Genomic DNA, 26,313 nt, shown 5'->3' on the forward strand with positions numbered 1-26,313 from the left:
CACAAAAGTGTTACGGACAGACGACCGACGGACCGACGGAGTGACTTATAGAGTCGCTTTTACGCGACTAAAAACTCAGAAAAACTCAGAAAAATATTCAGTAAATAGACTCAACACTTCTCTTGCTACTAAATGTACTTAACACTAATCGATAGAACCCTACTGAATTAAAAAAAAATCTACAATTGTTGATGGCTACAATTTTTATAAATATACATTTGTCTCTCGTGGAACCACACAATCATCAATTTATGTGTGTGTTTGTGTGTGTGTGTGTGTGTGTGTGTGTTGTGTCCCTAGTGTATTAATCTGAAGCAAATCTCGTGAAACTTAGATATCAGCCACATACGTGCGATACTTATCTGGGAAGAAAATGGAATGATTAAAAACACGCCATGAAGTTTTGAACTTTCGAAAATCTTTGGAGAATGTTATTGCCAACACAATGGAAGGCAAAGTTTTCTTTTCAGACCTTTGTATTGTACGAATTCATGGCGAGTGCATTGATAACCCATAGATAAATAGCTTACAATGATATCTCGAGCTGTGCAGACGATTCACAAATGTAGTCGATTTTGGCAACTATCGGCAACGATATTATTAGCAAGTAGTTTTAACATCGTTTAATCGTGATAATAATGATATATATTTCGGACATTTTTAGATTAGGATTGACAATCTATATGATATTCTTCTGGTTCCATTCTTAGTTAGTCCAAACATTAAGGTTTTGAAAAAAAAATAAAGGAACTTAAACGAAGAAAAATATTTGTTCAAACTCTCGCTTTCCCACAGCCAAAGTTAACTAATTTCCACCGTTAATTCTCTATTTCAGCTGTCGAAAAACTAACTGCCTCTCGTTCTTCCAACTTCCAACTCGTCCTTTTCATAACAGTTTATGTCCTCTTATGCAAATTAATGCAATATGTATATTACGGAGCTTTCTAAAAATGAATATCTTTTCTTTTTCTTTCATTCTCTTATTCCGTCACCCGACAGGAAAGAGAGAGAGGCGCCCCCATTGGTGTAAGTCACTTGCTTCATTACTTTCACGACATAATCAATTTCTTTAATGTTGTTGTTCAATTCTCTCTCTCCCCTCTCTCTCCCTTTCTGTGTGTGTGTGTATATACATATATATATATATATATATATATATATATATATATATATATATATATATATATATATATCCTCTGACCTAGAGTGCATGTTGTAAAAATTGCCTTTATTGTATCCAAAGCAAAACTTCTGTCTTTTTACCACCAATGCTCAGATCCATAACGGGCCCAAATAGAAATGAACGGCTCTCGTTTTGAGAAAGCACTATGCTTTGACCAATTTCTGACACCGACCCTCACTCGTGACCTAGAATAGACGTCCTACATTAGACCCATTGCTAGAATCACTGATAAAATGGTAGGATTATTCTACCGCTCCAGAAAGTATCTCATTGCATAAAAATCAAATGGGACCCAGGATGGAGTACTGCTGTCACATTTGTGGCAGACTCCTACGAGTACCGTTTCCTGCCTTAACACGACTCAAAACTGTCTTCAGAATTTAGTAGACGACAACCTTTTCATCTTCCTACTGCTTCTTTCTCATAGAAGAGACGTTGCGAGTCTATCTCTGCTCTATTGTTATTTTCAATTAAGGTGCTCGACTGAGCTCCAACCCATGGTCTTCCTTTGTAAAACGTCTGTTACAAATAATTTTTTAGTTACAACAACCGTCAGCAATATCTTACTCTCTATCTGTGCCTAAAAGTAAATGTAAATTCCATGAGCTGAGTTTCTTTCCTAGAACTATCTGTTTTTGCTTCTCGGGTTACTATAACTTGGTCCTTTTGAATTCCTATGTAAATAAGTTTTTGTTGACCCGTCGTCTTAAATAGTAGGGCCCTACCTAAGTGTCAACATACTGATCATCACTGGGTTCTCTTAGTAACTGCCTAACACCTCTTAACCCTTATCCTTTAGTCGTCTTCCAGCCTTAATAAGTTTTGAATTTGAAGTAAAACAATGCAAGTAACATTACTTCTGAAGAAAGAGAGAGAGAGAGAGAGAGAGAGAGGGAGAGAGAAAAGAGAGAGGCGCAGAGAAAGAGTAAGTGTTAAACTTATGAAAACACAACAGAAAACATTGAAGAACCAAAAACTTGTATAATTAAAATTATTAATTTTCTTTTCATATTTATTGATATAAATTATTTGCAGATATTGGTTTGATTTTGTTTTAAAATGGTATATAAGCTAAATAAAAGCTTTCCTCAATTTCCTAAGTAAATATAAGTCCAAGTCTTTTATATTTAAATTCATACGGAAATCTTGGATCAAATGATTTAATAAAAAATTTTAAATAGAATATACTTTTTCTCCACATCAATTTATTTGGTATTAACTGATTCTGGAGTCACTAGTTTTTGGTGGGTGGGGTTCAAATGATGGGATTTTTTAAAAGTTAAAGTCTTTTTAGATTCGTGTGATTGTCTTTGGTATTATTTCTTGAATTACTATTCCATCTTAGCAGTTGCAGACCAACGTTACCTGTTTATGGGTGTTGGTTTCCCTCCTCTGTGATTTTCCTTAATATTTCAGTGGATTTTACTTATGTATTGCGTTTTATACTGTTAATTCTTCATTTGATTCTGATCTTTTTTAATTTTGTTCTAGCCTTTTCGGACATGTCTTTGGTGCAACTATCATTATTGGTAGTACAGCTTTTTTCATGTTCCATATACGATTTCAACCTTCTGGCACGTCCCGTTTTTTCCCCCTTAGTTTTTCTATTTGCTAGATTTTCACCTTATGATCTGACTGGATGGCGAAATCTACGATTTAATAGATTTCTTTTCTTTCGTATTTATTATTATAACACCTGATTTCGTTGCTTGGGCTATTTTGTGCCTTTTTTATTTCCAAATCTAAGATGAATTGATGATTTTACTTATGTTTCTGTAACATTTACAAAGTTTACGCGCCCAAAGTTAAAGTGTTTGCATAGTTCCCAGTGAATTAACCTCTTAATGAAGTCATTAATGTGTTCCTATTCCTGTACTATATTATCATGTTTATTTCTGTTTTCACTCACTAAGACTTTTCACACAATGCATATCAGTGATATAAGCGGTGGCGTTCCCTAGAAACTGAATAGTAACAAGTGTTCCCAGATTTATAACACTCGCCATTTCTCTGAATAATTGTCTGCAATTCATTTTGCGTTATCACAACCGCCGTTTACAATTGATTTATCGAGAACCGTTTCTCTTCTATGTAATTATTTGGTGTTTCTGTTGTCATTCTTTTGTACCTTGATAACCATTTTGTGTTATATCTGTCACGACTTGTTCTACCACAATTGTATGCGTGTTTCAGTGTTTATCGTAGTTTTGCACATTTCGGTTCCTTTAAACTTGTGCGATGTTCTATCTTTCTCTTTATTGTTATTACCATTATCATTATATGTAGGTATTAGGACATCTCACACAAGTTATCATCAAATATTAATCACTGATTTTTTAAGTACCTTGTCGTTCTATGGGGTTTCCCTGAATTCTGAGTGAGAGCAAGTTACCCCAGATTTCGTGTACTCTTTACTTCTTTCGATAACATTTGCAAATGATTTTGCATTATCGCAACATATGGTTACCAGTGGTTTCTCGCTGGCAACAGCCATTATTTTTTCAGTAGAATTTAGATGCCAACTTGCCTTTGCTTTCTACACTGTTCCAGTGAAAGTCTGATTAGTCATTTCGCTCTTCAGTATTTCCATCTTCCTTAACCCTTCACGGCTATGTTGTCTGGTATCAGTTGAGATTGATGGACTTTTTCAAATATTATTTAATTTTTATTCATTTGTTTATTTGGTTTGCATTTATATTTCGATATATTTTTTTATAAAATGTTTTGCAGTTGCTTTTCCTTTGGGTGCATGTGGTATCATTCTGCAATTTTATTTTATTTTTGTTGCAGCTTCTGTGTGGCTGATTAGTGTTCATAGTTTATGTAGTTAGTTTCCGTATTCGAAGATTTTCTTTAAGATTTCAGCTTTTTTTTGTTTCCGTTCGCTGTACATACTTATAATTCTGTTTTTGAACTTCCCCATTCCATTTAAACATATCTTAAATTGGTCATTGCTATATTGTTATGTAAGGTGGCTCTCGTATTCGATGAGATTTCTTTATATTTCAACTGTTTTCACCATTTCCATGTGTTACATGATAAGGGCTGTCCCCTTTTCATGTAAGTATAAAAATAGAGAATTTAGTTTAAAATGAAAATGAAATGGCATGGGCGAAATTCGAACCTCGTAATCTAGGTTTTAGAAATGGATTACGTGTGAGAATAAAAAAATGTAAAACATTTGTTTAGAATATAGATAAATATTTCAAGGAAAGAATGTTAACTCAAGTTTTGTTATGAAATTTTAAATTGAAAGAATGCAGCTTATAAGATAATGTTTTTAACATATTGGATAAATAGGTTACTGAGAAATAGGAACAGTTTTGGACACGTATGTCCAGGACACGTGAAAGAAGAACACGTTTTAACATGTGTATGACGTCACGGAAAATAAAAAGTTCGAGGGATAGAGAAAAACTTTAGTTAGAAAACAGTTAGTGAAGAGACTCAGGGTCAGTCAGACGTCTGGAAGCGAGTCGTCACTTCAAGGAAAAATGTGAGACTTTGAATTCTTGGTGATGGAACACGGCCGTGTGAAGAATAAACCATCAAGTGTTTTTGTAAAGCTCGTCTTGTGTCTTATGTTTCTTATACAAAGGTAAAGTCTAATTGTATTATATATTTGTGTTATATGTATTTACATACACGTCTCAACATCATCATGTCTACACAATGTCCGAACTGTCTGAACACTATATCTCTTCACTCTAAGAGCTTTCTCCTTCTTCCATCAGCAAGATCTAAGAAAGAACATTTTAATATATAAGAATTATAACATGAACAATCTATCTAAGTCTCTTACAACAACATCTCTCTCTGAGTCTTACAACATCCCTCACTGTAATAAGACTCTTTCAAAGAAATTCTCTCTAAGACTCATCTTTTAATAAAACTCTCTCAATGAAACCCCTATATAACACATGTACGGTGTCAATCCTCCATTAGATTCCAATTTCTCAGTCTTTTTTTTCCAGGGAATCAAGAATTCAACAAATAACCGTAGGCTATCAGCATCTGCTTTTCTCAGTCTTCCAGCACTTTTCTCAAGACAATGTCTTGAAGCACGCGAAAATTGCAATTCTCACTCCACTTGACAAATCTTTTTGTCACACTCCGCAGGGCTCACATCACAACATTACACTTTCTACATTTTATAAAAATTTCCACAATCTTTGTATCTCAATGTTCAAGTGTTTTTGACTTCTTGTTTTTTTCCTCCACATTCTCATCAGCTGGTAGTGTTATATCAATGGTTATTGTGTTGTGTTCCTTTTTCTTCTAACAATATTAAATCTAATCTTCTTGCTTCAATAAAATTGCTACATTGGTTATTCATAGCTCAAAATAATTTCACATTATAACTCGCCACTATCCTTTCTGGAACATTCTAGTACCATTTTTGACTGCAGGCCAATGCTCTTTTCTTACATATAATATCCCCATGAAAATTTTTCGCGCTATTGTGATGACGCCTCTTGTATTCCTTTTGAGGTAGTTTCTGACGACTACTGACAAAGTATTGTAAATTCTCACCTTTCTGCTAACACAGTCTATACAGGGGACTTTCAGTCGTTTTATCAATATGATTCTTCACAGAAACTGTCCTGAATGATTGTTCTAGTGTGACACATATTAGGTTGGTTGGTTGTTTCTGTTTTACGGCATATCAACCTTTTTCAGGTTATTCAATGCCGAATCTAGTTATTTTGAGGAACGATTTTTAATGGAGTATATTTGTTTTTTTTAAGTCGGATTCTATTTAACCCATAATAAGTACTACCACTCCGGGTCAGAGTGGACCTGGGAGCAATAGCAATTAAAGAGTGGCTCCACACTCCCCAAGGCCCACAAGGTGGGGCTTCACCATCGGATATAGTTTTAGGTCATATCCAGGACCGACACATATTAGGGCTTCTATCTCAAGTCACATTTTGACAACCATCACCAGTTTATTTCCTTGTGTACAGCATTTAGTAAATCCGTACTTAATTGACCATTCATTTTCTTCTCAAACGGACTCCTTTTTCACATATTGTTTATGCCTTGCCTAAAATTCGTTGCTCCCTACTAGTTCGCTTACTTGAAATTTTTCGAATTTTTACTCACCCATTATAAGCTTTCATTTGCAGTTGGAGACATAAACTTTATTTTTTTATGTATCGCTCTATACCTATTAACTATCGTCGTCCCGCTTTCCATTTCATGTATAACCTATCGACATCATTCTTTTGGGGACAAACCTCCATTTATTGTTATTGTTTTTTTTACATAGGCATAACCACTTATCAAGGCCCAGAGACCACTCGAGGATAAGGGTTAAGAGTGTACAGTAATCAAATGGACAATATAGTAATCGTTAGTAATAGAAATTCGGTAAATTTGTTAACTTAAGTGGAGCAACTCGTCAAGAACTTGTTTACGTTGGACTTGAAGACAACCATATTGTAGTCAGCTGGAAAGCAGGAAAACGGAAGACAATACCACAGGCGGGCAGTTCTAAGAAAGAAGCTTTGTTCATGGAATCTACATTCAGGTTTAGGCACAGATAAAGAGTGTGGGGTGGGGGAATTATTGATAGTGTGTACAGCTAGACGAGTGTTTCTTGTGAACGTTTGGCGAGGGGGGACCATAGATTGAAGCTCAGTTGAACACTTTCCATGAAAATAACGATACATCAGAGACAAACTCGCAACATCTCTTCTGTGAGATAGAAGTTGCAGGGAAGAGATAAGGACATCTCCTACGAGACTACGAAGACTATTTTGAACTCTATCAAGGCAAGATAAGTATTTTCTAGCAGCTCCTTCCCAGATGTGGCAACAGTACACCATCCTTGGACGTACCTGGCTCTTATATAGATAGAGAATTGCATCAGCAGTGAGATATCTACTGGATCGATAGAAGAATCCCACCTTTTTACCAGCGACCTTGGCAACAGATTTGATATACGTATTCCATTTAAAATCAGGAGTACAGATAAAGCCCAGAAGCTTGTCAAAACATGAGGTCTCCTCATGCTCGTACTATTTTTACTGCATTACGACCTTCTGTTCTTGTATATATTCCAATGGACTGAAGGGGTACATGTGCTTCGATTTCGTCATAGCACATTTCGGCGATGGGACAGAGATTGGAGTTGTATTGATAGTGCAGGACCTATTATATGGAGATTCTTTTATGAAACACCTCGAACAGGAAGAGACTAATAATAGATGCACCAAGCCCAGGTGCCTAAACGCATAGTGGATTTATGGAGATATAGAGTACTGCCAGGTGCAAGTAATTTTTTAGTACAGCAAAGAGAGAGAGAGAGAGAGAGAGAGAGAGAAAGAGAGAGAGAGAGAGAGAGAAAGAGAGAGATAGAGAAAGCACCTTCTTAGCAGCCCTCTTGGTAATGTAACCAATATATCTTTTCCGATTAATGTTGCTTCTGAATGTTTGAATATTAAGCCGAAGATAATGAACGAATAGTCTTCATACAACATATTGTTCGTCATGGCAACCAGTGGTCAAAAATGTCAAAAGAAAAGGCTTAGTTTTGACAGCATTGAATATTACCATCCATTAATGTCCACATTTCACTACAGACTAGAGGTTTTTCTTTAAGGGTTCAGTCATTGACTTTGATGTTCATTCGTGTTCCGCTAGTGTCGATTATAAATTGTGGTGTCATCAGCAGATATATCCATATTAGAGAAAATTTTATCAGGGAGGTCATTTATGAATATCAGGAATAATTACGGTCTAAGGAACAACCCCTGTGGTACACCCGCATTTATATCATCTCGTTTTTACGTACGATCATCGAGAACAACATGGATTTTTCTCGTGTTGATTATATTAAGTATTCGTTCAGTAATGCCGTATGATTTAATTTTCAGGAGAAAACCTTCGTAGTATAATTTTTCAAAGACTTTACATATATCTAGATCGACTACCTTAACCTCTCTTGTCTTATCCAGTACGTTGCATATACGTTCAGAGATTACATCTATGATATCTGCAGTAGAACGAACTTGCCTAAATCAATACTGTCAGTCAATAAGAAATTCAGCTGCTGGACTATGGCTAGATTTATTAAGGTCTCTCAGATTTTTATGAATAGAGTAAAGAGATGAAATGGGCGATTCAGTGATTCAGTGATTCACTTTTTTCGTATAAATTCTTGAAAACTGGTATTACAGAATTAATTTTCAAGCAGTCAGGAACACAAGTTTCAGTAAGGCATTTGTTGAAGAGTTTGGTGAGAACTTCTTCAACCTCAGCAGGGCATTTTCATTTGAATAGTATTGCAGGGATAAGATCAAACCAGTACGCCTTCGAGGTGTCCAGGTTTCGTATGCTATCACGAACATTAGAAAAAGCGATCAACGAGTGTGACTTCTGCCCGCAAAGGTAAATTTGGGAGAGTGTGTTGTGTGGGGTCTAAAGTGGTGTTGAAGGCTACTTCACTCTTACAATTATTTGTAGCTTCTATATATTTTTGTCTATTTGTATTAGACTTATGTAGGATAAGTCTCTACAATACATGCTGCTATTGCGTATTGCAGCTGTACAAGTAGAAGCAAACCACTGGAGAGAGCGCTGTTTGCTATAAAACTTCCATGTGGGAACATGTGCTTCAATTGCTAATTGAACTAGTACGTACTAGTGATTATAATGAATGGACAATATACTACTACATGAGGCATCTCTAATCTGATCCCTGATAGCTTTTCAATCAATCTTTTTGAAGTACCTTGTCGTTCTTGAGTAATGATCTTTTAACTGAAGTCGATAGTTTTAGGGTGATCGCTACCAATATCACAACGTGATCAGCATTCCCAGATAGAGCCAACCACTTCCCTAGACGAATTCATAATTAAAGGATACTCTAACTTAACAGCTAAATCTGACCCCCAAAATCTCCATGGGCATGGAATATTTGCCTACATCAAAGATGGCTTTCCATGTGGTAGGGATATCTCCATAGAAGACCCTAATTTACCTTATATGTGCTTCCGGGTTGCACTAGTTTTTTTTTTTTTTTACATAGACGGCACCACTTATCAAGGCCGATAGGCCACTCAAGGATAAGGGTTAAAGAGTGTAGAGTAGTCAAAAGGACAATATAGTAATCGATAGCAATGGAAGTTCGGTAAATTTGTTAACTTAAGTGGAACGGCTCATCAGAAACTTGTTCACGTTGGACTTGAAGACAACCATATTATAGAAAGCTGGAAAGCAGGAAAACGGAAGACAATTCCACAGGCGTGCAGTTCTAAGAAAGAAGCTTTGATCATGGAATCTATGTTTAGGTTTAGGTGCAGATAAAGAGTGGGGAAAATTATTGATAATGTTTTCAGCTAGTCTAGTGTTTCTTGTGAAAATTTGGCGAGGGGGGGGCCATAGATTGAAGCTCAGTCGAACACTTTCCATGAAAATAACGATAAAGCAGAGACAAACTAGCAACATCTCTTCTGTGAGACAGAGGTTTTAGCGAAGAGAAAAGGACATCTCCCACCAGGCCACGAAGTCTATTTTGAACCCTATCAAGGCAGGACAAGACTTTTCTAGCAGCTCCTGCCCATATGTGGCAACAGTACTCCATCCTTGGACGTATCTGGCTCTTATATAGATAGAGAATTGCATCAGCAGTGAGATATCTACTGGATCGATAGAAGGATCCGACCATTTTTCCAGCGGCCTTAACAACAGATTTGATGTACGTATTCCATTTAAGATCAGGAGTAAAGGTCAAGTCCAAAAGCCTGTCAAAACATGAGGCCTCCCCAAGACGAGAGCCATTCATTTTAATTGATTCCAGATGTGGATCAGAACGTTGATGATGTAAAGATAGAAGCTTGGTTTTAGATGCATTAAAAGTAACCAGCCACTCCTTTCCCCATTGTACAATGTGATCAAGATCAGAGGAGAGAGAATCGGAGAGAACTTGGTCGTTTACTGTCTTAGATGTGCTACCATAGATGGTAGTGTCATCAGCGAAAATGTCTACGAATGATGTAAGGATGTGATTTGGTAGACCAGGAAGAGAGTTGGGCCCAGGATTGACCCCTGAGGGACTCCAGCATTTATACTGTGCGCTTCTGATTTTGGCTCATAAACTACTACTCTTATGAACCTATCAGAGAGAAATGATTTAATAATTGAGAAGACATTTCCAGCAATACTATAGCTGGAGATCTTGTGAAGTAAACCTTTATGCCATACCCTATCAAAGGCCTTTGGTATGTCAAGAGCAATTGCCCTAGAAAGGTTCCCTCTGTCTAGAGATTCGCTAATCCTATGATATATATCTGTAAGCACAGCTGCTGTAGATCTAGCAGAACGGAAACCATATTGTGTGTCACTAAGAAGGTTATTCTTGCTGAGATGGTTGATTACTTCTCTATTTAACACAGATTCCAGCAACTTACTCATGACGCACAGGAGACTTATTGGCCTGTACTGAGAGGGGGATGAACGATCACCTGAATTCTTAAATACAGGGCATACTGATGAGATTTTCCAGGGTGATGGGAAGCAATTCTCCTTAAGACAACGTTTAAACAGTTTTGTAAGTATGGGTGCGAGTTCTGGTTGAAGTTTTTTGAGTACTATAATTGGAATATTGTCAGGGCCGGTTGCTTTACTGGAATGAAGGTTTTTGATTAGCTTGGCCACATCACATACAGATATTTGTATATCACATAGTGTGTTTTCTGATACAGGAGGAAATATTGGGGGTTGCCGGCCTTGGTCGCAAAGGGTAGAATTAGCTGCAAAGTTCTTGGCAACGAGTTTGGCTTTGTCTGATGCTGACGAGATTAACTCAGGTCCATTGATGATAGTTGGGATGGAGCACACGCTTCTGTTAAGATTCTGTTTGCAATTTGCCAAAACTGGTGGGAACCAAGCCGCTGCTCAGCTACTTTGGACTTGACGGACTGAGCATACAACTCTCTTGTGTTCTTTATTACTTTCTTACAATGGTTGCTGGCAGTCCTGAAAGCGGCTTTAGTTTCCATACATCTATTACGTTGGAAGCAGTGGAAAAAGTGATTTCTGTGCGCAATAGCAGCAGCACATTCTGGAGAGAACCATTGCTGGCTGTTAGGTTTTTGCTGGAACGTTTTCGAGGGTATGAAATTGTCTATACCTACAATTAACCATTCTGTCAGGTCTGATACTATAGACAACACATCCTTTTTAAACATGGAACACAGAGGAAGATCCGATATAAATGTACGGAAACTATCCCAGTCAGCCATAGTGTATCGATATACTGTACGATGGAGAGGTACGTCTGAGGACTTATTACATTTCATTTTTATCTTAATTGTTACAACTGAATGGTCGGAAGATCCAAGAGGAGACAGAACGGAAACTGAACATAGTTCAGGGCAAGTTGTGAGAAAAAGGTTTAGGAGACTTGCATACTGGCCGTCATTGTCGGGCACACGGGTGGGTTCGTGAACAATCTGAGTGAGGTCATAAGCAATGGAGAAATCATGACAGAATCTCCCTCATCATCGGTCTTGGCACTGCATTTATATTTGTCCTCTATCGCCCCCACAACAGTGGGTTTACTATCTTTAAGAGCATATCTGAGAAAATTGACCACATCCTGTCTGCTCATCCTTCAGCTAACATTCACATTTGCGGTGACTTCAATGTCCATAATGTGGAATGGCTGACCCACTCAAATAAAACCGATGATGAGGGGAGGTTCTGTCATTATTTTTCCACTTCCTACAACCTCACTCAGATTGTTCACGAACCCACCCATGTGCCCGATACTACCAGTCAGTATGCAAACCTTCTAGACCTTTTCCTCACAACTTCCCCTAAGCTATGTTCATGTTCCGTTCTATCTCCTCTGGGATTCTCCGATCACTCTGTTGTAGCAGTTAAGATAAAAATGAAATGTAATAAGTCTTCAGACGTACCTCTCCACTGTACTGTATATCGATACTCTATGGCTGACTGTGATAGCTTCCGTACATTCATATCTGACCTACTTCTGCATTCCATGTTTAAAAAGGATGTGATCTCTATAGTATCAGACCTGACCGAATGGTTAATTGTAGGCATAGACCGATTCATACCATCCAAAAAATTCCAACAAAAACCTAACAGCCAACCATGGTTCTCTCTTGAATTTGCTGCTGCCATCGCACACAGAAATCACTTTTTCCATAGCTACCAACGTAATAGATGTACTGAGACTAAAGCTGCTTTCAGGACTGCCAGCAACCACTGTAAAAGAGTAATACAAAATGCAAGAGAACTATATGCTCAGTCTGTTAAATCCAAAGTAGCTGAGCAGCGGCTTGGTTCCCACCAGTTTTGGCAAATAGCAAATAGGATCCTGAACAGAAGCGTGCATTCTATCCCAACTATCATCAATGGACTTGAGGTCATCTCGTCAGCATCAGAGAAGGCCAGTCTATTTGTCAAGAACTTTGCAGCTAATTCTACCCTATGCGACGAAGGTCATCAACTCCCCATATTTCCTCCTATAACACAGAACAAGCTACGTAACATGCAAATATCCGTGCATGAGGTCGCCAAGCTAATCAAGAACCTTGATTCCAGTAAAGCAACTGGCCCTGACGTCATTCCAGTTATAGTGCTAAAAAAGCTCCAATCAGAACTTGCCCCCATACTTACAAAACCGTTTAAGCGTTGCCTTAAGAAGTACACCTCATCAGAATGCCCTGTATTTAAGAATTTAGGTGAAAAATCACCTCCCTCAGTACATACCTATAAGTCTCCTGTGTATCATGGGTAAGTTGTTGGAATCCATATTAAATAAAAAAGTAGTCAACCACCTCAACAGAAACAACCTTCTTAGTGACATGCAATATGGTTTCCGCTTTGCAAGATCTACAACAGATGTGCTAACGGTTATATCTCATAGGATTAGTGAATCTCTTGACAAAGGCCTCATTTCCAGGGCAATTGCTCTTGACATATCAAAGGCCTTCGATAAGGTATGGTATAAGGGCCTACTTCACAAGATTTCCTGCTACAGTATTACTGGAAATGTCTTCTCAATCATTAAATCATTTCTCTCTGATAGGTTCATAAGAGTAGTAGTTGATGGGCAGAAATCAGAGGCCTACAGTATTAATGCTGGAGTCCCTCAGGAATCCATCCAGGGCCCAACTCTCTTCCTGATCTACATCAATGATCTCCCTAGACATATACTTAAATCATTCGTTGACATCTATGCTGATGACACGACTATCTATGGCAACACATCAAAGGCTGTAAATGACAAAGTTCTCTCTAATTCTCTCTCCTCTGATCTTGAGCACGTGGTACAGTGGGGGAAGAGGTGGCTTGTGACTTTTAATGCATCCAAAATCAAGTTCTATTGTTACATCATAAACGTTCTGATACCTATCTGGCATCAATTGAAATGGATGGCTCTCGTCTTGGGGAGGCTCCATGTTTGACCTTTACTCCTGATCTGAAATGGAACACTTACATCAAATCTGTTGCCAGGGACGCTGGGAAAATGGTGGTATCCTTCTACTACTCCAGAAGATATCTCACTACTGATGCAATTCTCTATCTGTATAAAAGCCAAGTACGTCCAAGGATGGAGTACTGCTGCCACATATGGGCAGGAGCTGCTAAAAACAGCCTATCCTGCCTTGACAGAGTACAAAATAGACTTCGTGGTTTAGTGGGGGATGCGCTTTTCCCTTCCCTGCACCTTCTCTCCCACAGAAAAGATGTTGCGAGCCTGTCTTTGTTTTATCGTTATTTCCATGGCAAGTGCTTGTCTGAGCTTCAATCTCTAGCCCCCCCCTCGCCAATCTTTCACGAGAAACACCCATCCGGCTGAAACTACTGTCAATAATTTTCCCCACTCTTTATCTGTGCCTAAATCCAAACGTAGAATCCATGAGCAGAGCTTCTTTCTCAGAAGTGGACGACTGTGGAACTCTCTTCCGTTTGCTTTTTTCCCACCTGACTACAACCTGGATGTCTTCAAATCCAACATAAACAAATTCCTGATGAACCGCCCCCTTTAGTAAGACACTCTATCAAATCTCCAATACTAATGATTACTACAGTACTATCTCATTGATTATTGTATACGCAATAACCCTTATCCCTGAGTGGCCTCCGGGCCTTGATAAGTGGTGACCCCCATGTAAAAAAAGTAGGCTGTGTGCATTTGTCATACAGCCCCAGAAACTGTTGTCAGAAATACGTCTATAAGTGAGACTTGTTAACTCTGAAGATTTGGAAGACGGGTTGGGAACGTAACGTCTGTATCAGTAGAAAGTGATATAGAAAAGCTATGTATGATGCTGCCAGCTGCATCTGTGTTACTAGAAAAAACAAGTCAATTACTGTGGTTGACATTAAAGTCACTATATATATATATGTAATTTGGCGCTAGTATCAATCTAGTACCGATTATTATTATTATTATTATTATTCTTTCTTAATTGAACATCATAAAATCCATTTACTATAGCGTAACCTTTATCAGAGAACACTTAGACGGTGTTCTTGAAGCGCCTTTGTTCTGGATACTTCTTAATTGCGACCCACTTTTTAAACTCTATCTTGACAACCTTTCATATTCATGTCATGTAAACCGTATTTGATTTCTGTGATCTGATATCCAAGTTTTCCATCATTTCAAAGTATTGGCCTGTCATTTCTTCCTAGTGATGTCGATTACTTCTTCCGTTTAATTCTTGTAAAATATGACCTTTTGCCAAACTGGCTTCCTTCCAATAAACATCTCTCTTGTTACCATTCTTTAAAAAGCTCCATTTTCCTTTTCTAGTCTGGCGTTGGAAGCTTTTTTATTATTTGATCGAGTTATCTAAATCTTATTGTTCCTGGTATGTAGGCTTTACTAATTGTCTTTTATGTTTCTATTGAAAGTTTAGTTGGTCACTACTGTAAACTTTACTGTAAACGTTCTGTAGAAAAAATGAAGACAATTAATTGTTTGTGTTATGAGTGGACTTTCTATATTCCCCAGAATCACAGACGTCCTCTAACCCAACACGTTCCTCAATATCTGGTCTATACTTATTCACTTTCAATTGCGTTTGCAAATTTTATTCCCCATAAAATCAGTGCTAAATAATAAAAAAAAAATAGTCGCCTAACAACTGAAAATTGTGTCAAACTGAAGAATTGCTCAGTATGTTTTCGATATTGAGCAACTGGCAAAAATTATGCAAGTGCAAGGCTCCCATTAATAATTTTAAAGTTTCTTATTATATTTTTTTATTTCATTTAAATCGCAATGTTAATTTGCCTCGATGCAATTTACACAATGGGTAAATTATATATATATATATATATATATATATATATATATATATATATATATATATATATATATATATATGTATGTACATATGTATGTATATATCGTAAGAAAACACTATTTTTAAGAAAGCATTTATTTTTTTCTCAGATTTTATTTAAAAATTTGTTTTACTTGTTGTTTGCAACTTTACATATTATTGAATATAACTATATACTAATATATAAAGATAAAATAAATTATAAAATAAGTATATTGACCTTTACTTGTGTATGAACATATGTGTTAATGCCACTGATTAATTCGAAAACTGTAGTTGGCAAGCAGTTAGCAAAGGTTGTCTACTCTTACTGTACAATCTGTGGAGAAAACGGAGAAAAATTAATTGCTCGTGCTATAAATGGGTTTTCTATATACTTCAGAGCCACAGACGTCCTCTGAACTAAAACGCTTTTAATATATGACCTATACTTTTTCAGACCAGCCACTCGTCCAGGGCATACCGACTGTCATGAGAAGATCTTTCTTTGATATGGCCATGTCGCCCAAATAAAATGCTTTCACTATTATTCGCTAATAGCAAACCAGACGCACTAGTAGCCTACGCTTTGTACAATCATGCACGATTGGACAGCGCCACCTACGATAATAAAATCTTCGCTTCAGAATCCAAGTGGACGTAACTCTTGATGGATATTATACTTATTGGCAGATTTTGCAAAATTTCGAGAGTCATTATCACAATATATACATCAAATCGACGAATTTTTTCATATGTCATCTACAGATTTTATTCAGACATTCCTGATTTTTCATTTTCGTTCTGGTTATTGATTTTTTTTTAATATAAAATAAGAGTATTTAAATTAATTCAGCAATTTTATTGCTAAAAATTATCAACGTATAGTAAGACATGTAAAGTGACAGTGAGAAGGTAGTACATCCGTATACTGTCTGAATGTTTGCCAAGAAAAGTTTGAACTTAGAAATGGTAAATAAAATTTATAGAAAATAGAAAGTATTATTCGCACAAGCGACTGCACCTCTGTTTAGCGTGTCAGGTAATGGAATCGGGAAGAAGGAAAAAGAGAAACGTAATTTTGTAGATAGATTTTCTTTAGTAATTTGCATGTGAGGCGACATGTGATCGATTAAAATGGCCGATTTAATGAGAAAAAGCGCTTCAGTTTTAGACAGCTGTGTGTGTGTGTGAGAGAGAGAGAGAGAGAGAGAGAGAGAGAGAGAGAGAGAGAGAGAGAGAGAGAGGGACAGGGAGGATAGTTTACGTTGGAAAATTTAGTGCTAAATTCTGAGATTTTTGTGTATGCTCGCTGTTTCGTTGTTCGCGTGCGAGTTTACGATCAGTCGGGACTGAGATAGATGGAAAGAAAAAAAAATTGCTGCATCTAGGGAAATAAGCGGACGTTTCATCGTAAGGGAAATACAAACAATTCCGACGTCGTTTGTCCTCAACACGAAAGAATTTACGTGACTAAAATAGGAATTAATTTCCGGAAAAATAACGTTCGGCCATGAAAAACTGTAGACACTCTTTCGGTAGGGATCATCACAGCCTGCTCTAGCAGGTTGTTCTAGGGAGGAGACATACGGACAGATAATGCTGTCTTCTGTTGAGACAAAAATAATCTAGGTGTTCGTAACGAAGCTTTGGTGTGAATATCTCATTGAAAAGTAGATCCTTGTGATGTTTTATTCATCAACTTCGACTCTTGCATGTCAGTAGTACATGGATTTCTGGGCTGCATGATCGCACGTGTCTTCATAACAAAGGCGACGACTGACAGCGACTGATCTCTTATCGACGACCGTCTCTCAGTGCCTCGATCATGAAAAACCATTTATGTTTTCTGATAGTAAAACATTATTTTTCCGTGCAGTTAGAAGTTACATAGATGTTTTTATTTTTATTTTCCACACCCTAGTGTGTCACAAAATATATACTAGAGCCCCGATCATTGCTAATTCTACGCTGGGTCCAGATGCTTTTTCACAATTTCAGCAAAAATATTTTATAATATCAACATGTCTAGGAAGGGATTATTTTCTAGTTAATTATAAACCTTCAACCTTAAGTGATTTTCGAGTTTGCATGCTAACTGAATGAAAACTCCAAACTCAATAAAATTAAAATGGCAGGAAGGGCGTAGATATTTCTATGCTCAATGCAACATGGTCGTCTTCGGATATAATGCAAACATGTTCCTGTCATATATCCTCCTCACTAGTAATCAAACAGTTTGTTGCAATGTTTTTGATATAGTTATCAAGATATGACAAAAATAGTAAGGTTCTATTCACATAGACGAAGGTAATAAGAATTAACCAATCAAATTGAATGACGCTCAGCTATCTGCGACTAATCAGAAACTGGAATCACCCAATAAAACACACTGGATGTTTCAGAATTTCCGCAAAAATCTTTGCGTATATTTTTAAAAATTTATTTGTGAACTGTTATTCTCACATTTATAGTTGTTGCTATTTCATCGCATTTCGGCCAACTATTCCTCTAGATTTTTCAGGTGATTAACCGCGATGGGGTAGGAGTGCTGAGTCTCTTAACTGTATCCCCAATAATTACTACCTTCCATAGTTGTTGTTGTTGTTGTTTAACCATGATTTGGTCAACTAATCCTTTGGCCTGCTTTGGGTAAGATTGAAAAAGCTATCTTCAAACAATGCTCAAAATCGAGATCATTTCACTCACAGATAAACACAGACACAACCTTCTTAGTGACACACAATATGGTTTCCGCTCTGCAAGATCTACCGCAGATGTGCTGACGGTTATATCTCGTAGAATTAGTGAATCTCTTGACAAAGGCTTCCTTTCTAGGGCAATTGCTCTTGACATGTCAAGAGCCTTCGACAAGGTATGGCATACGGGTCTACTTCACAAGATTTCCAGCTACGGTATAACTGGAAATGTTTTCTCAATCATTAAATCATTTCTTTTCGATAGACTCATAAGAGTAGTGGTCGATGGACAAAAATCAGAGGCCTGCAGTATTAATGCTGGAGTCCCTCAGGGGTCAATCCTGGGCCCAACTCTCTTCCTGATCTACATCAATGACCTCCCTAAACACATACTTAAATCATTCGTTGACATCTATGCTGATGACACGACCATCTATGGCAACACATCAAAGGCTGTAAATGACAAAGTTCTCTCTAATTCTCTCTCCTCTGATCTCGAGCGCGTGGTTCAGTGGGGGAAGACGTGGCTGGTTACCTTTAATGCATCCAAAATCAAGTTCTATTTTTACATCATTAACGCTCTGATCCCCATCTGGCATCAATTGTGATGGATGGCTCTCGTCTGGGAGAGGCCCCATGTTTTGACAAGCTTCTGGGTTTGATCTTTACTCCTGATCTGAAATGGAACACGTACATCAAGTCTGTTGCCAAGGTCGCTGGAAAGATGGTGGGATCCTTCTACCGCTCCAGAAGATATCTCACTACTGATGCAATTCTTTATCTATATAAAAGCCAAGTACGTCCAAGGATGGAATACTGCTGCCATATCTGGGCAGGAGCTGCTAAAAACAGCATATCCTGCCTTGACAGAGTACAAAATAGACTTCGTGGCTTAGTGGGGGGTGCCCTTTTCTCTACGCTGCAACCTCTCTCCCACAGAAGAGACGTTGCGAGCCTATCCTTGTTTTATCGTTATTTCCATGGCAGGTGCTCGTCTGAACTCCAATCTCTGGTCCACCCTTGCCAATCTTTCACGAAAAACACTCGTCTAGCTGAATCCACTGTGAAAAATTTGTGCCTAAATCAAAACGTGGATTCCATGAACAAAGCTTCTTTCTTAGACCTGCACGCCTGTGGAACTCTGTTCCGTCTGCCTGCTTCCTACCTGACTACAACTTGGATGTCTTCAAGTCAAAACATTAACAAATACTTAATGAACTGCCCCCTTAAGTAAACACTTCATCAAATCTCCACAGTAAATAATGTACTTGCAATAACCCTTATCCCTGAGTGGCTTCCGGGTCTTGATAAGTGGTGACCACTGTGTAAAAAAAGACACACACACACACATATATATATATATAGATTATGAAAAAAGATGAGTTGAATCAAGTTGACAAGAAATCTGTACATCTGAACATTTCTAGAAGGGAAACTTGCGATCTACATGAGTACTAGTCATTTCGCACCTGTTTGCCATTGGGTACTGGCCATTAAGATTTAGAGAATGGTGTATGTGTCGTACAAGCAAAAATCACTATAATCTACCGATATACATACATACATACACACATATATATATATATATATATATATATATATATATATATATATATAAGTAAATGGTGGTTTGCTTGAAGCATTGCTGGTAAAGGAGTCTGTGGAAGTTTTAAAAGCCAAAAAGCAATGGGGAAAGTACCGGAATTACAAGATTAAAGAAAAGAAAAACAAACAAACAAATAGACGGGTATGTTCAAGTAGAGAAAGGTCTAACTGTTTATTCGTCTATATTCCTCACCTCGTTATATAATTAATTTGTAACCAAGTTATTGGCATGTCCGGTGTATATAAAGTCCGTTGGTGGTATGGAACTTTGATTAATTTCGGGAGAAAATATCTCCCCTTTTAAAAAAAAACAACAAAAAAAAACAAAAAAAAATAAAAGTATATTAAAGATGGCCTTTAAAACTTTCATGTATATATATATATATATATATATATATATATATATATATATATATATTTAACTGACCAAGATGAATTCAATATTTGCTTACCAAGGGAATATTCCACATGGATATGATCAACTTAAAACAGATCAATAAATAATTTTCCAAATACAATAGTCGACTAATGCATAAAATTTTATATAAACTCTATGCATAGGAACTACAATTCTAATACTAACCCAAAATGGTTGTCTTCAAGTCTAACGTAAATAAGTTCTTGATGAGCCGTTCCATATAAGTTATCAAATTTAACAAATTTTCATTACTAATGATTATTATATTGTCCAATTTCTACTGTACACTCTTTAACCCTTATCCTTGAGTGGCCTCTTGGCCTTGATAATGTGTTGATACCTATGAAAAAAAAAGAAAAAGTCCAATGTGAACAAGTTCTAATTGAATCGTCCCCCTAAGTAATCCAAGTTACAAAATTCCCACTGTTTACTATGCTAAAATCACAATGACTAATGTATACCTATTAACCCTTATCCTCGAGTGGCCTCTGGGCCTTGATAAGTGGTGACACCCATGTAAAAAAAAAACCCAAAAAAACGAGTCTTTTCAGTTAAATTACTAATAAAAAAGGCAAATTCATACTATGAACTCAACGAAAACATTAATCATTAATTGCACGTTATCTAGATTGCAGTTTTTATGATTGTATCGTATAGCTTTTACGAGTATTCACTATTTTCGATTATTGCTTTCTTCAATATTGGAAATGCTCTCGTTTTTTTTTCATATTACAGTTACTAATCATCAAATATTACCTGCATATCTTATCTTTCTACGTCTATGCTTCTCCATTTTTTTGACGTTTTCATCATACATTTCATCTCATAAAATATTAAGTTTCAAATTGTTTCTATATCCTACTTGTTTCCACATCACGATACATCAGTCGTGTAATTAATAACGTACATATAAAAAACAATCAAGTTTATTTTTATAAGATGTGGCTTTTATGTATAGATCCTAGTTATAATCTTAATTCATCAAGTTATTAGACTTCAATAGTGGCGCTTTGAGGATTGTGATTTCACCGCAATATTATTATAACTCCAAAGTGCCGCTAATCAGTAGTAGTAGTAGTAGTAGTAGTAGTAGTAGTAGTTTGTATGGAGCGACACTTATTAAATATCGTTTAAATATAAAACAATCGTTTCTAGATTTCGTTAAATAATATATAACTTGAAAACAAATTAATCTACAAACCAATTCGCATATGAAGCATATTTACCCCTTCCACATAAAATGAACCAATGTCGGTTGACATGCTGTGAAACTCTAAAATCAACAACCTTAACAAGTGAAATTTTCTAAGCAGATGTATACACTTTGAAAAGTGAAATGTTGCACACGTTGAAATACTTCACATAAATAAAAGCTGGTAAACAGAGTCATGTTATATAAAGGATGTACAAAATTACGGATACACATTTTCACGGTAAAACTGGATTTTGTAAAAAATGAAATTTCCACTATAAATTATGGTTAAGATTTCAGTGTACGTGTTTGCGGAAGTGATATACTCGAATGAAACATTGCAAATACGAATCTTATTCAATTTACCACTGTTGTGTATTAAACTGCGATACGAAAAGGCGTGTTTTAGAGATCTGCTCCATTCTGCTATGATAGACTTGAAAAAAAACTAAAGGCTATTATGTACCACCAATATATGTATGTCGTAAAGATTAAAATAAAACCACAAATAATTATTACACCACATAGTATTGACGTGCTATTATGTATAGTATTATGCAGACTACATCATCCAGTTAAAACATGGAGAGAGACACAGAGAGAGAGAAAATGAGAGAAAGAGAAAGAGGGAGAGAGAAAGCTATAGAGCAAGCGAAAGGAGATAGTTAACACATTGCACAATATCAGTATGCCCTGTATTTAAGAATTCAGGTGATCGCTTATTCCCCTTTCAGTACAGGCCAATAAGTCTCCTGTGCCCCATGAGTAAGTTGCTGGAATCTGTGTTAAATAGAGAAGTAATCAACCATCTCAGCAAAAATAACCTTCTTAGTGACACACAATATGGTTTCCGTTCTGCTAGATCTACAGCAGATGTGCTTACAGTTATATCTTATAGGATTAGCGAATCTCTTTGATAGGGTATGGCATAAAGATTTACTTCAAAAGATCTCTAGCTATGATATAGCTGGAAATGTCTTCTCAATTATTAAATCATTTTTCTCTGATAGGTTCATAAGAGTAGTAGTTGATGGGCAAAAATCAGAAGCTCACAGTATAAATGCTGGAGTCCCTCAGGGGTCGACCCTTGGCCCAACTCTTTTCCTGATCTACATTAATAATTTTCCAAATCACATCTTTACATCATTTGTAGACATTTATGCTGATGACACTACCATATATGGTAGCACATCTAAGACAGTAAACGACCAAGTTCTCTCTGATTCTCTCTCCTCTGATCTTGAGCACGTGGTACAATGGGGAAAGGAGTGGCTGGTTACTTTTAATGCATCCAAAACCAAGCTTCTCTCTCTTTACATCATCAACGTTCTGATCCCCATCATGCATCAGTTGAAATGAATGGCTCTCGTCTTGAGGAGGCCTCAAGTTTTGATAAGCTTCTGGGCTTGACCTTTACCCCATTTTAAATGGAACACGTACATCAAATCTGTTGCCAAGGTCGCTGGAAAAATGGTCGGATCCTTCTATCGATCCAGTAGATATCTCACTGCTGATGCAATTCTCTATCTATATAAGAGCCAGGGTGTAATACTGTTGCCACATCTGGGCAGGAGCTGCTAGAAAGGATTTGTCATACCTTGATAGAGTTCAAAATAGCCTCGTAGGAGATTTCCTTTTCTCTTCCCTGCAACCTCTGTCTCACAGAAGACATGTTGCGAGTTTGTCTCTGCTGTAATCTTATTTTCATGGAAAGTGTTCAACTGAGCTTCAATCTATGGTCCCCCCCTCGCCAAACTTTCACAAGAAACACTCGTCTAGCCGAAAACACTATCAATAATTCCTCCCACTCACTCGTTATCTGTGCCTAAACCTAAACGTAGATTCCATGAACAAAGCTTCTTTCTTAGAACTGCACGCCTGTGGAATTGTCTTCCGTTTTCCTGCTTTCCAGCTGACTACAATATGGTTGTCTTCAAGTCTAACGTAAACAAGTTTTTGATGAGCCGTTCCACTTGTCAACAAATTTACCGAATTTCCATTACTAACGATTAGTATATTGCCCAATTCCTACTGTAAACTCTTTAACCCTTATCCTCGAGTGGCCTCTTGGCCTTGACAAGTGGTGATGCCTATTTAAAAATGAACTACTATTAAGTGTCATGAACACATCAAAATTGTCGCCTAGCTGACACCTGAAACCCGAATAATTCAAGACAGAAATGCTACAATGATTGTAGTGTATTATTTTTTAAACTTAAATGTTAAATGCCACACTAAAGTCATATGACAATAAAACGCCAAGAAGACTCTAAATAGAGAACTTACCTTAATATCTTCGAAGGTGATCAATATTGATCTTCGATATCGAACTTTTCAATAAAAAATGTATACGTTTTAACACATATTTGAACGGAACTTTATAGTCCGACCTTCAGTCTGTCATCGAATTAAAAAAAATCATTTGTTGGCGCTATTTGAAGTTTACTGTCCTGGCATGAATCCATGTATAATTGAACGTTGTTTTATGATATTGATGTTGTCATTTTGTTGCTTTCAATACTGAATAATATTACTTTTTTCGTGTCTTGTTCTAACTATTGATTTTTATGCAGAATACGAAAAGTAGATTACTTAATACTATGAGATTTTATTTTTTTAAATTCCATTTTCACTACAACAAGGCACAGTACCACTTTAGTTAGGGGCTAATATCGGGGACATAAGTTACAGGGATAGGTAGGGAGTTGGGCAGCAAGATTTCTGTTCACATTACTCTTGAACTTCTGCTTGTCAGTACAGTTGAGGAAGTAGGAATCGGAAACGAGTTCCAAAGTCTAGCAGTTCTGTGGAAGAAACTATTAGAGCCGAAGGTTATCTTACATCTAGGGATCTCTACTGTGTAGGGGTGGGATTTTGCTGCTTGTCGGTTTTGTCTGGGCTATTTATGTCGAGGGAGTACAAGGGCTTGTAGGATTCGGAGGACCCACCATTAAAATACTTGTAGAACGGTCAGACGGATGCTGCATTTCGTTGATGGAACAGAAGCCAAAGCTTAGATGACAGTTCAGGACCTATCAGGTTGGCGACTCTGTTTTGAACCCTGTCCAGGAGTGAGAGACTAGTAGCAGATTCACCAGCCTAAATGTGACAACAATACTCCATACATAGCGGAATAATGGCCTTATAGAGGTACAGTATACTTTTGGCGTAAGTCACTTTCTAGCACGGTAGCACATTCCTACAGCGGCCTCAGCAATGCTCCAAATGTATCTGTTCCAACCCATGTTCCCTGTGAACGTTAGGCCAAGGAGTTTGAAAAACGTACTTTTAGGTAATGTATCTTAAGCCATGGCTATTGGTGGTTGAGAAGAGTTCTTGTAAGTATTGAAGGAAACAAGCTTAGTTTTGGCAATATTGAATGTAACTATCCGTTTTTGTCCTCATTCCACTACAGATTGGAGGTTTTCCTCTAGTGTTTCTGCCATTTCCTTAGATATGTGTTCATTTGTTTTCCCCTCGTGCCTGTTATAGAGCGGCTGTCATCAGCAAATATACCCATTTCAGAGACAATTTTATCAAGTCGGTCATTCATAGATATTAGGAATAATAAAGGTTCAAATACACGTTTAAAAATAATGACAGACTTTCATTATTCAAACTGATATTTGAATTGTAAATCCCTGTATTATAATATATAACCGGTCCTGTTAGTTATTGTTATAAATATTTTAAAACACCCACAAACACATAGAAAGGCTTTTAGATATACACCTAACAGATCGACACGTACAGGCATGCCATATACAAAGAAAAGTGATTGTCTTTATAATTTTAAGTATTATACGCAAGCATCGATTAAAGAAACACGGATATCTGATATACACTAGACATACATAGACACAGCTATATTAACTCGATTATACAACATACATATATATATATATAACCACACACACACACACAACCACGCACACACGCACACATATATATATATATATTATAATATAAACCTGAATGGCTGTGTGTGTATGTGTGCGTGTGTGTCTGGTCACGAATAGGCTCCTATATGGTTGACTATTAAAAAAAAAACTGATTATATATAATGATAGAAGATGAAATAGGTGTGTTTGATCTGGCAGAATAGTGGTGCATTAAAATTGTAGGGTCTGCGTCCGCGCCTGGCCCATAAAGTATGGAAATAAAAAATAAAAAAATAAAAAAAAAATGTTTACAAGTGTTTTTGATATAGATGTACATAATAATACTTTGATAAGTATGTTTAAACTTAAATAGGGATGGTATAATAAAATTGTGGGATCTGCGTTCGCGCCTGGCCTCCATAGAATGGAAATAGGCACTAACTTTAATAAGGACTTTTCATATCTATCTGCGTAAGTATATTTTGATAATTATGTTTTAGTTTGAAGAAATATGGTATAATAAAATTATGGGGTGTTCTTTCGCACCTGACCCCCATAGAATGGAAATATGTCACAAAGTTTAACAAGGTTTTTTAATATAGATCCACAGAATATTGTGATAAGTGTTTTTGTGTGAACAGGTATGGTATAATAAATTATGGGGTTTATCTATTTTATGTTTACTTTCATCATATTTTGCTTTAGTTTTGATACCCCCAAATTCAAAGCTATCTCATTACAACTCTTCCTTTTCATAACCTATCATACTTTCATAAATCAGAGTCCATTTTCTGTAGACTGTTTTTGAACCCAGTCAACGACGGGGACTTTTGCTTACGATAACATTTGCTTGCACGGCAGCATTGCTTCCAAGAAAGCCCTCATGACTGAGTTCAGGCATAGTTTTGGAGCCGAAGCATCACGATACCACCAGACTGTGTTTGATTGTCGTCACTCTGTGAGATTGTCATATCGAAACTGATACGGATAAAATCTTCCCTTGTATTTTCCTGTATTTTATAT

At 36.9% G+C, this 26,313-nt stretch overlaps 1 protein-coding gene across 4 annotated transcripts in view; it reads right to left on the reverse strand.

Moving 5' to 3' along the window:
- Positions 1-26,313, reverse strand: part of LOC145295859 (uncharacterized) — a 790,170-nt gene that overhangs the window by 35,200 nt on the left and 728,657 nt on the right. The gene's annotated exons all lie outside the window — the stretch shown is intronic.

This window comes from Euprymna scolopes, chromosome 16 (assembly GCF_053919585.1).
Source record: "Euprymna scolopes isolate OS-2025 chromosome 16, ASM5391958v1, whole genome shotgun sequence".
Taxonomy (NCBI): Eukaryota; Metazoa; Mollusca; class Cephalopoda; order Sepiida; family Sepiolidae; genus Euprymna; species Euprymna scolopes.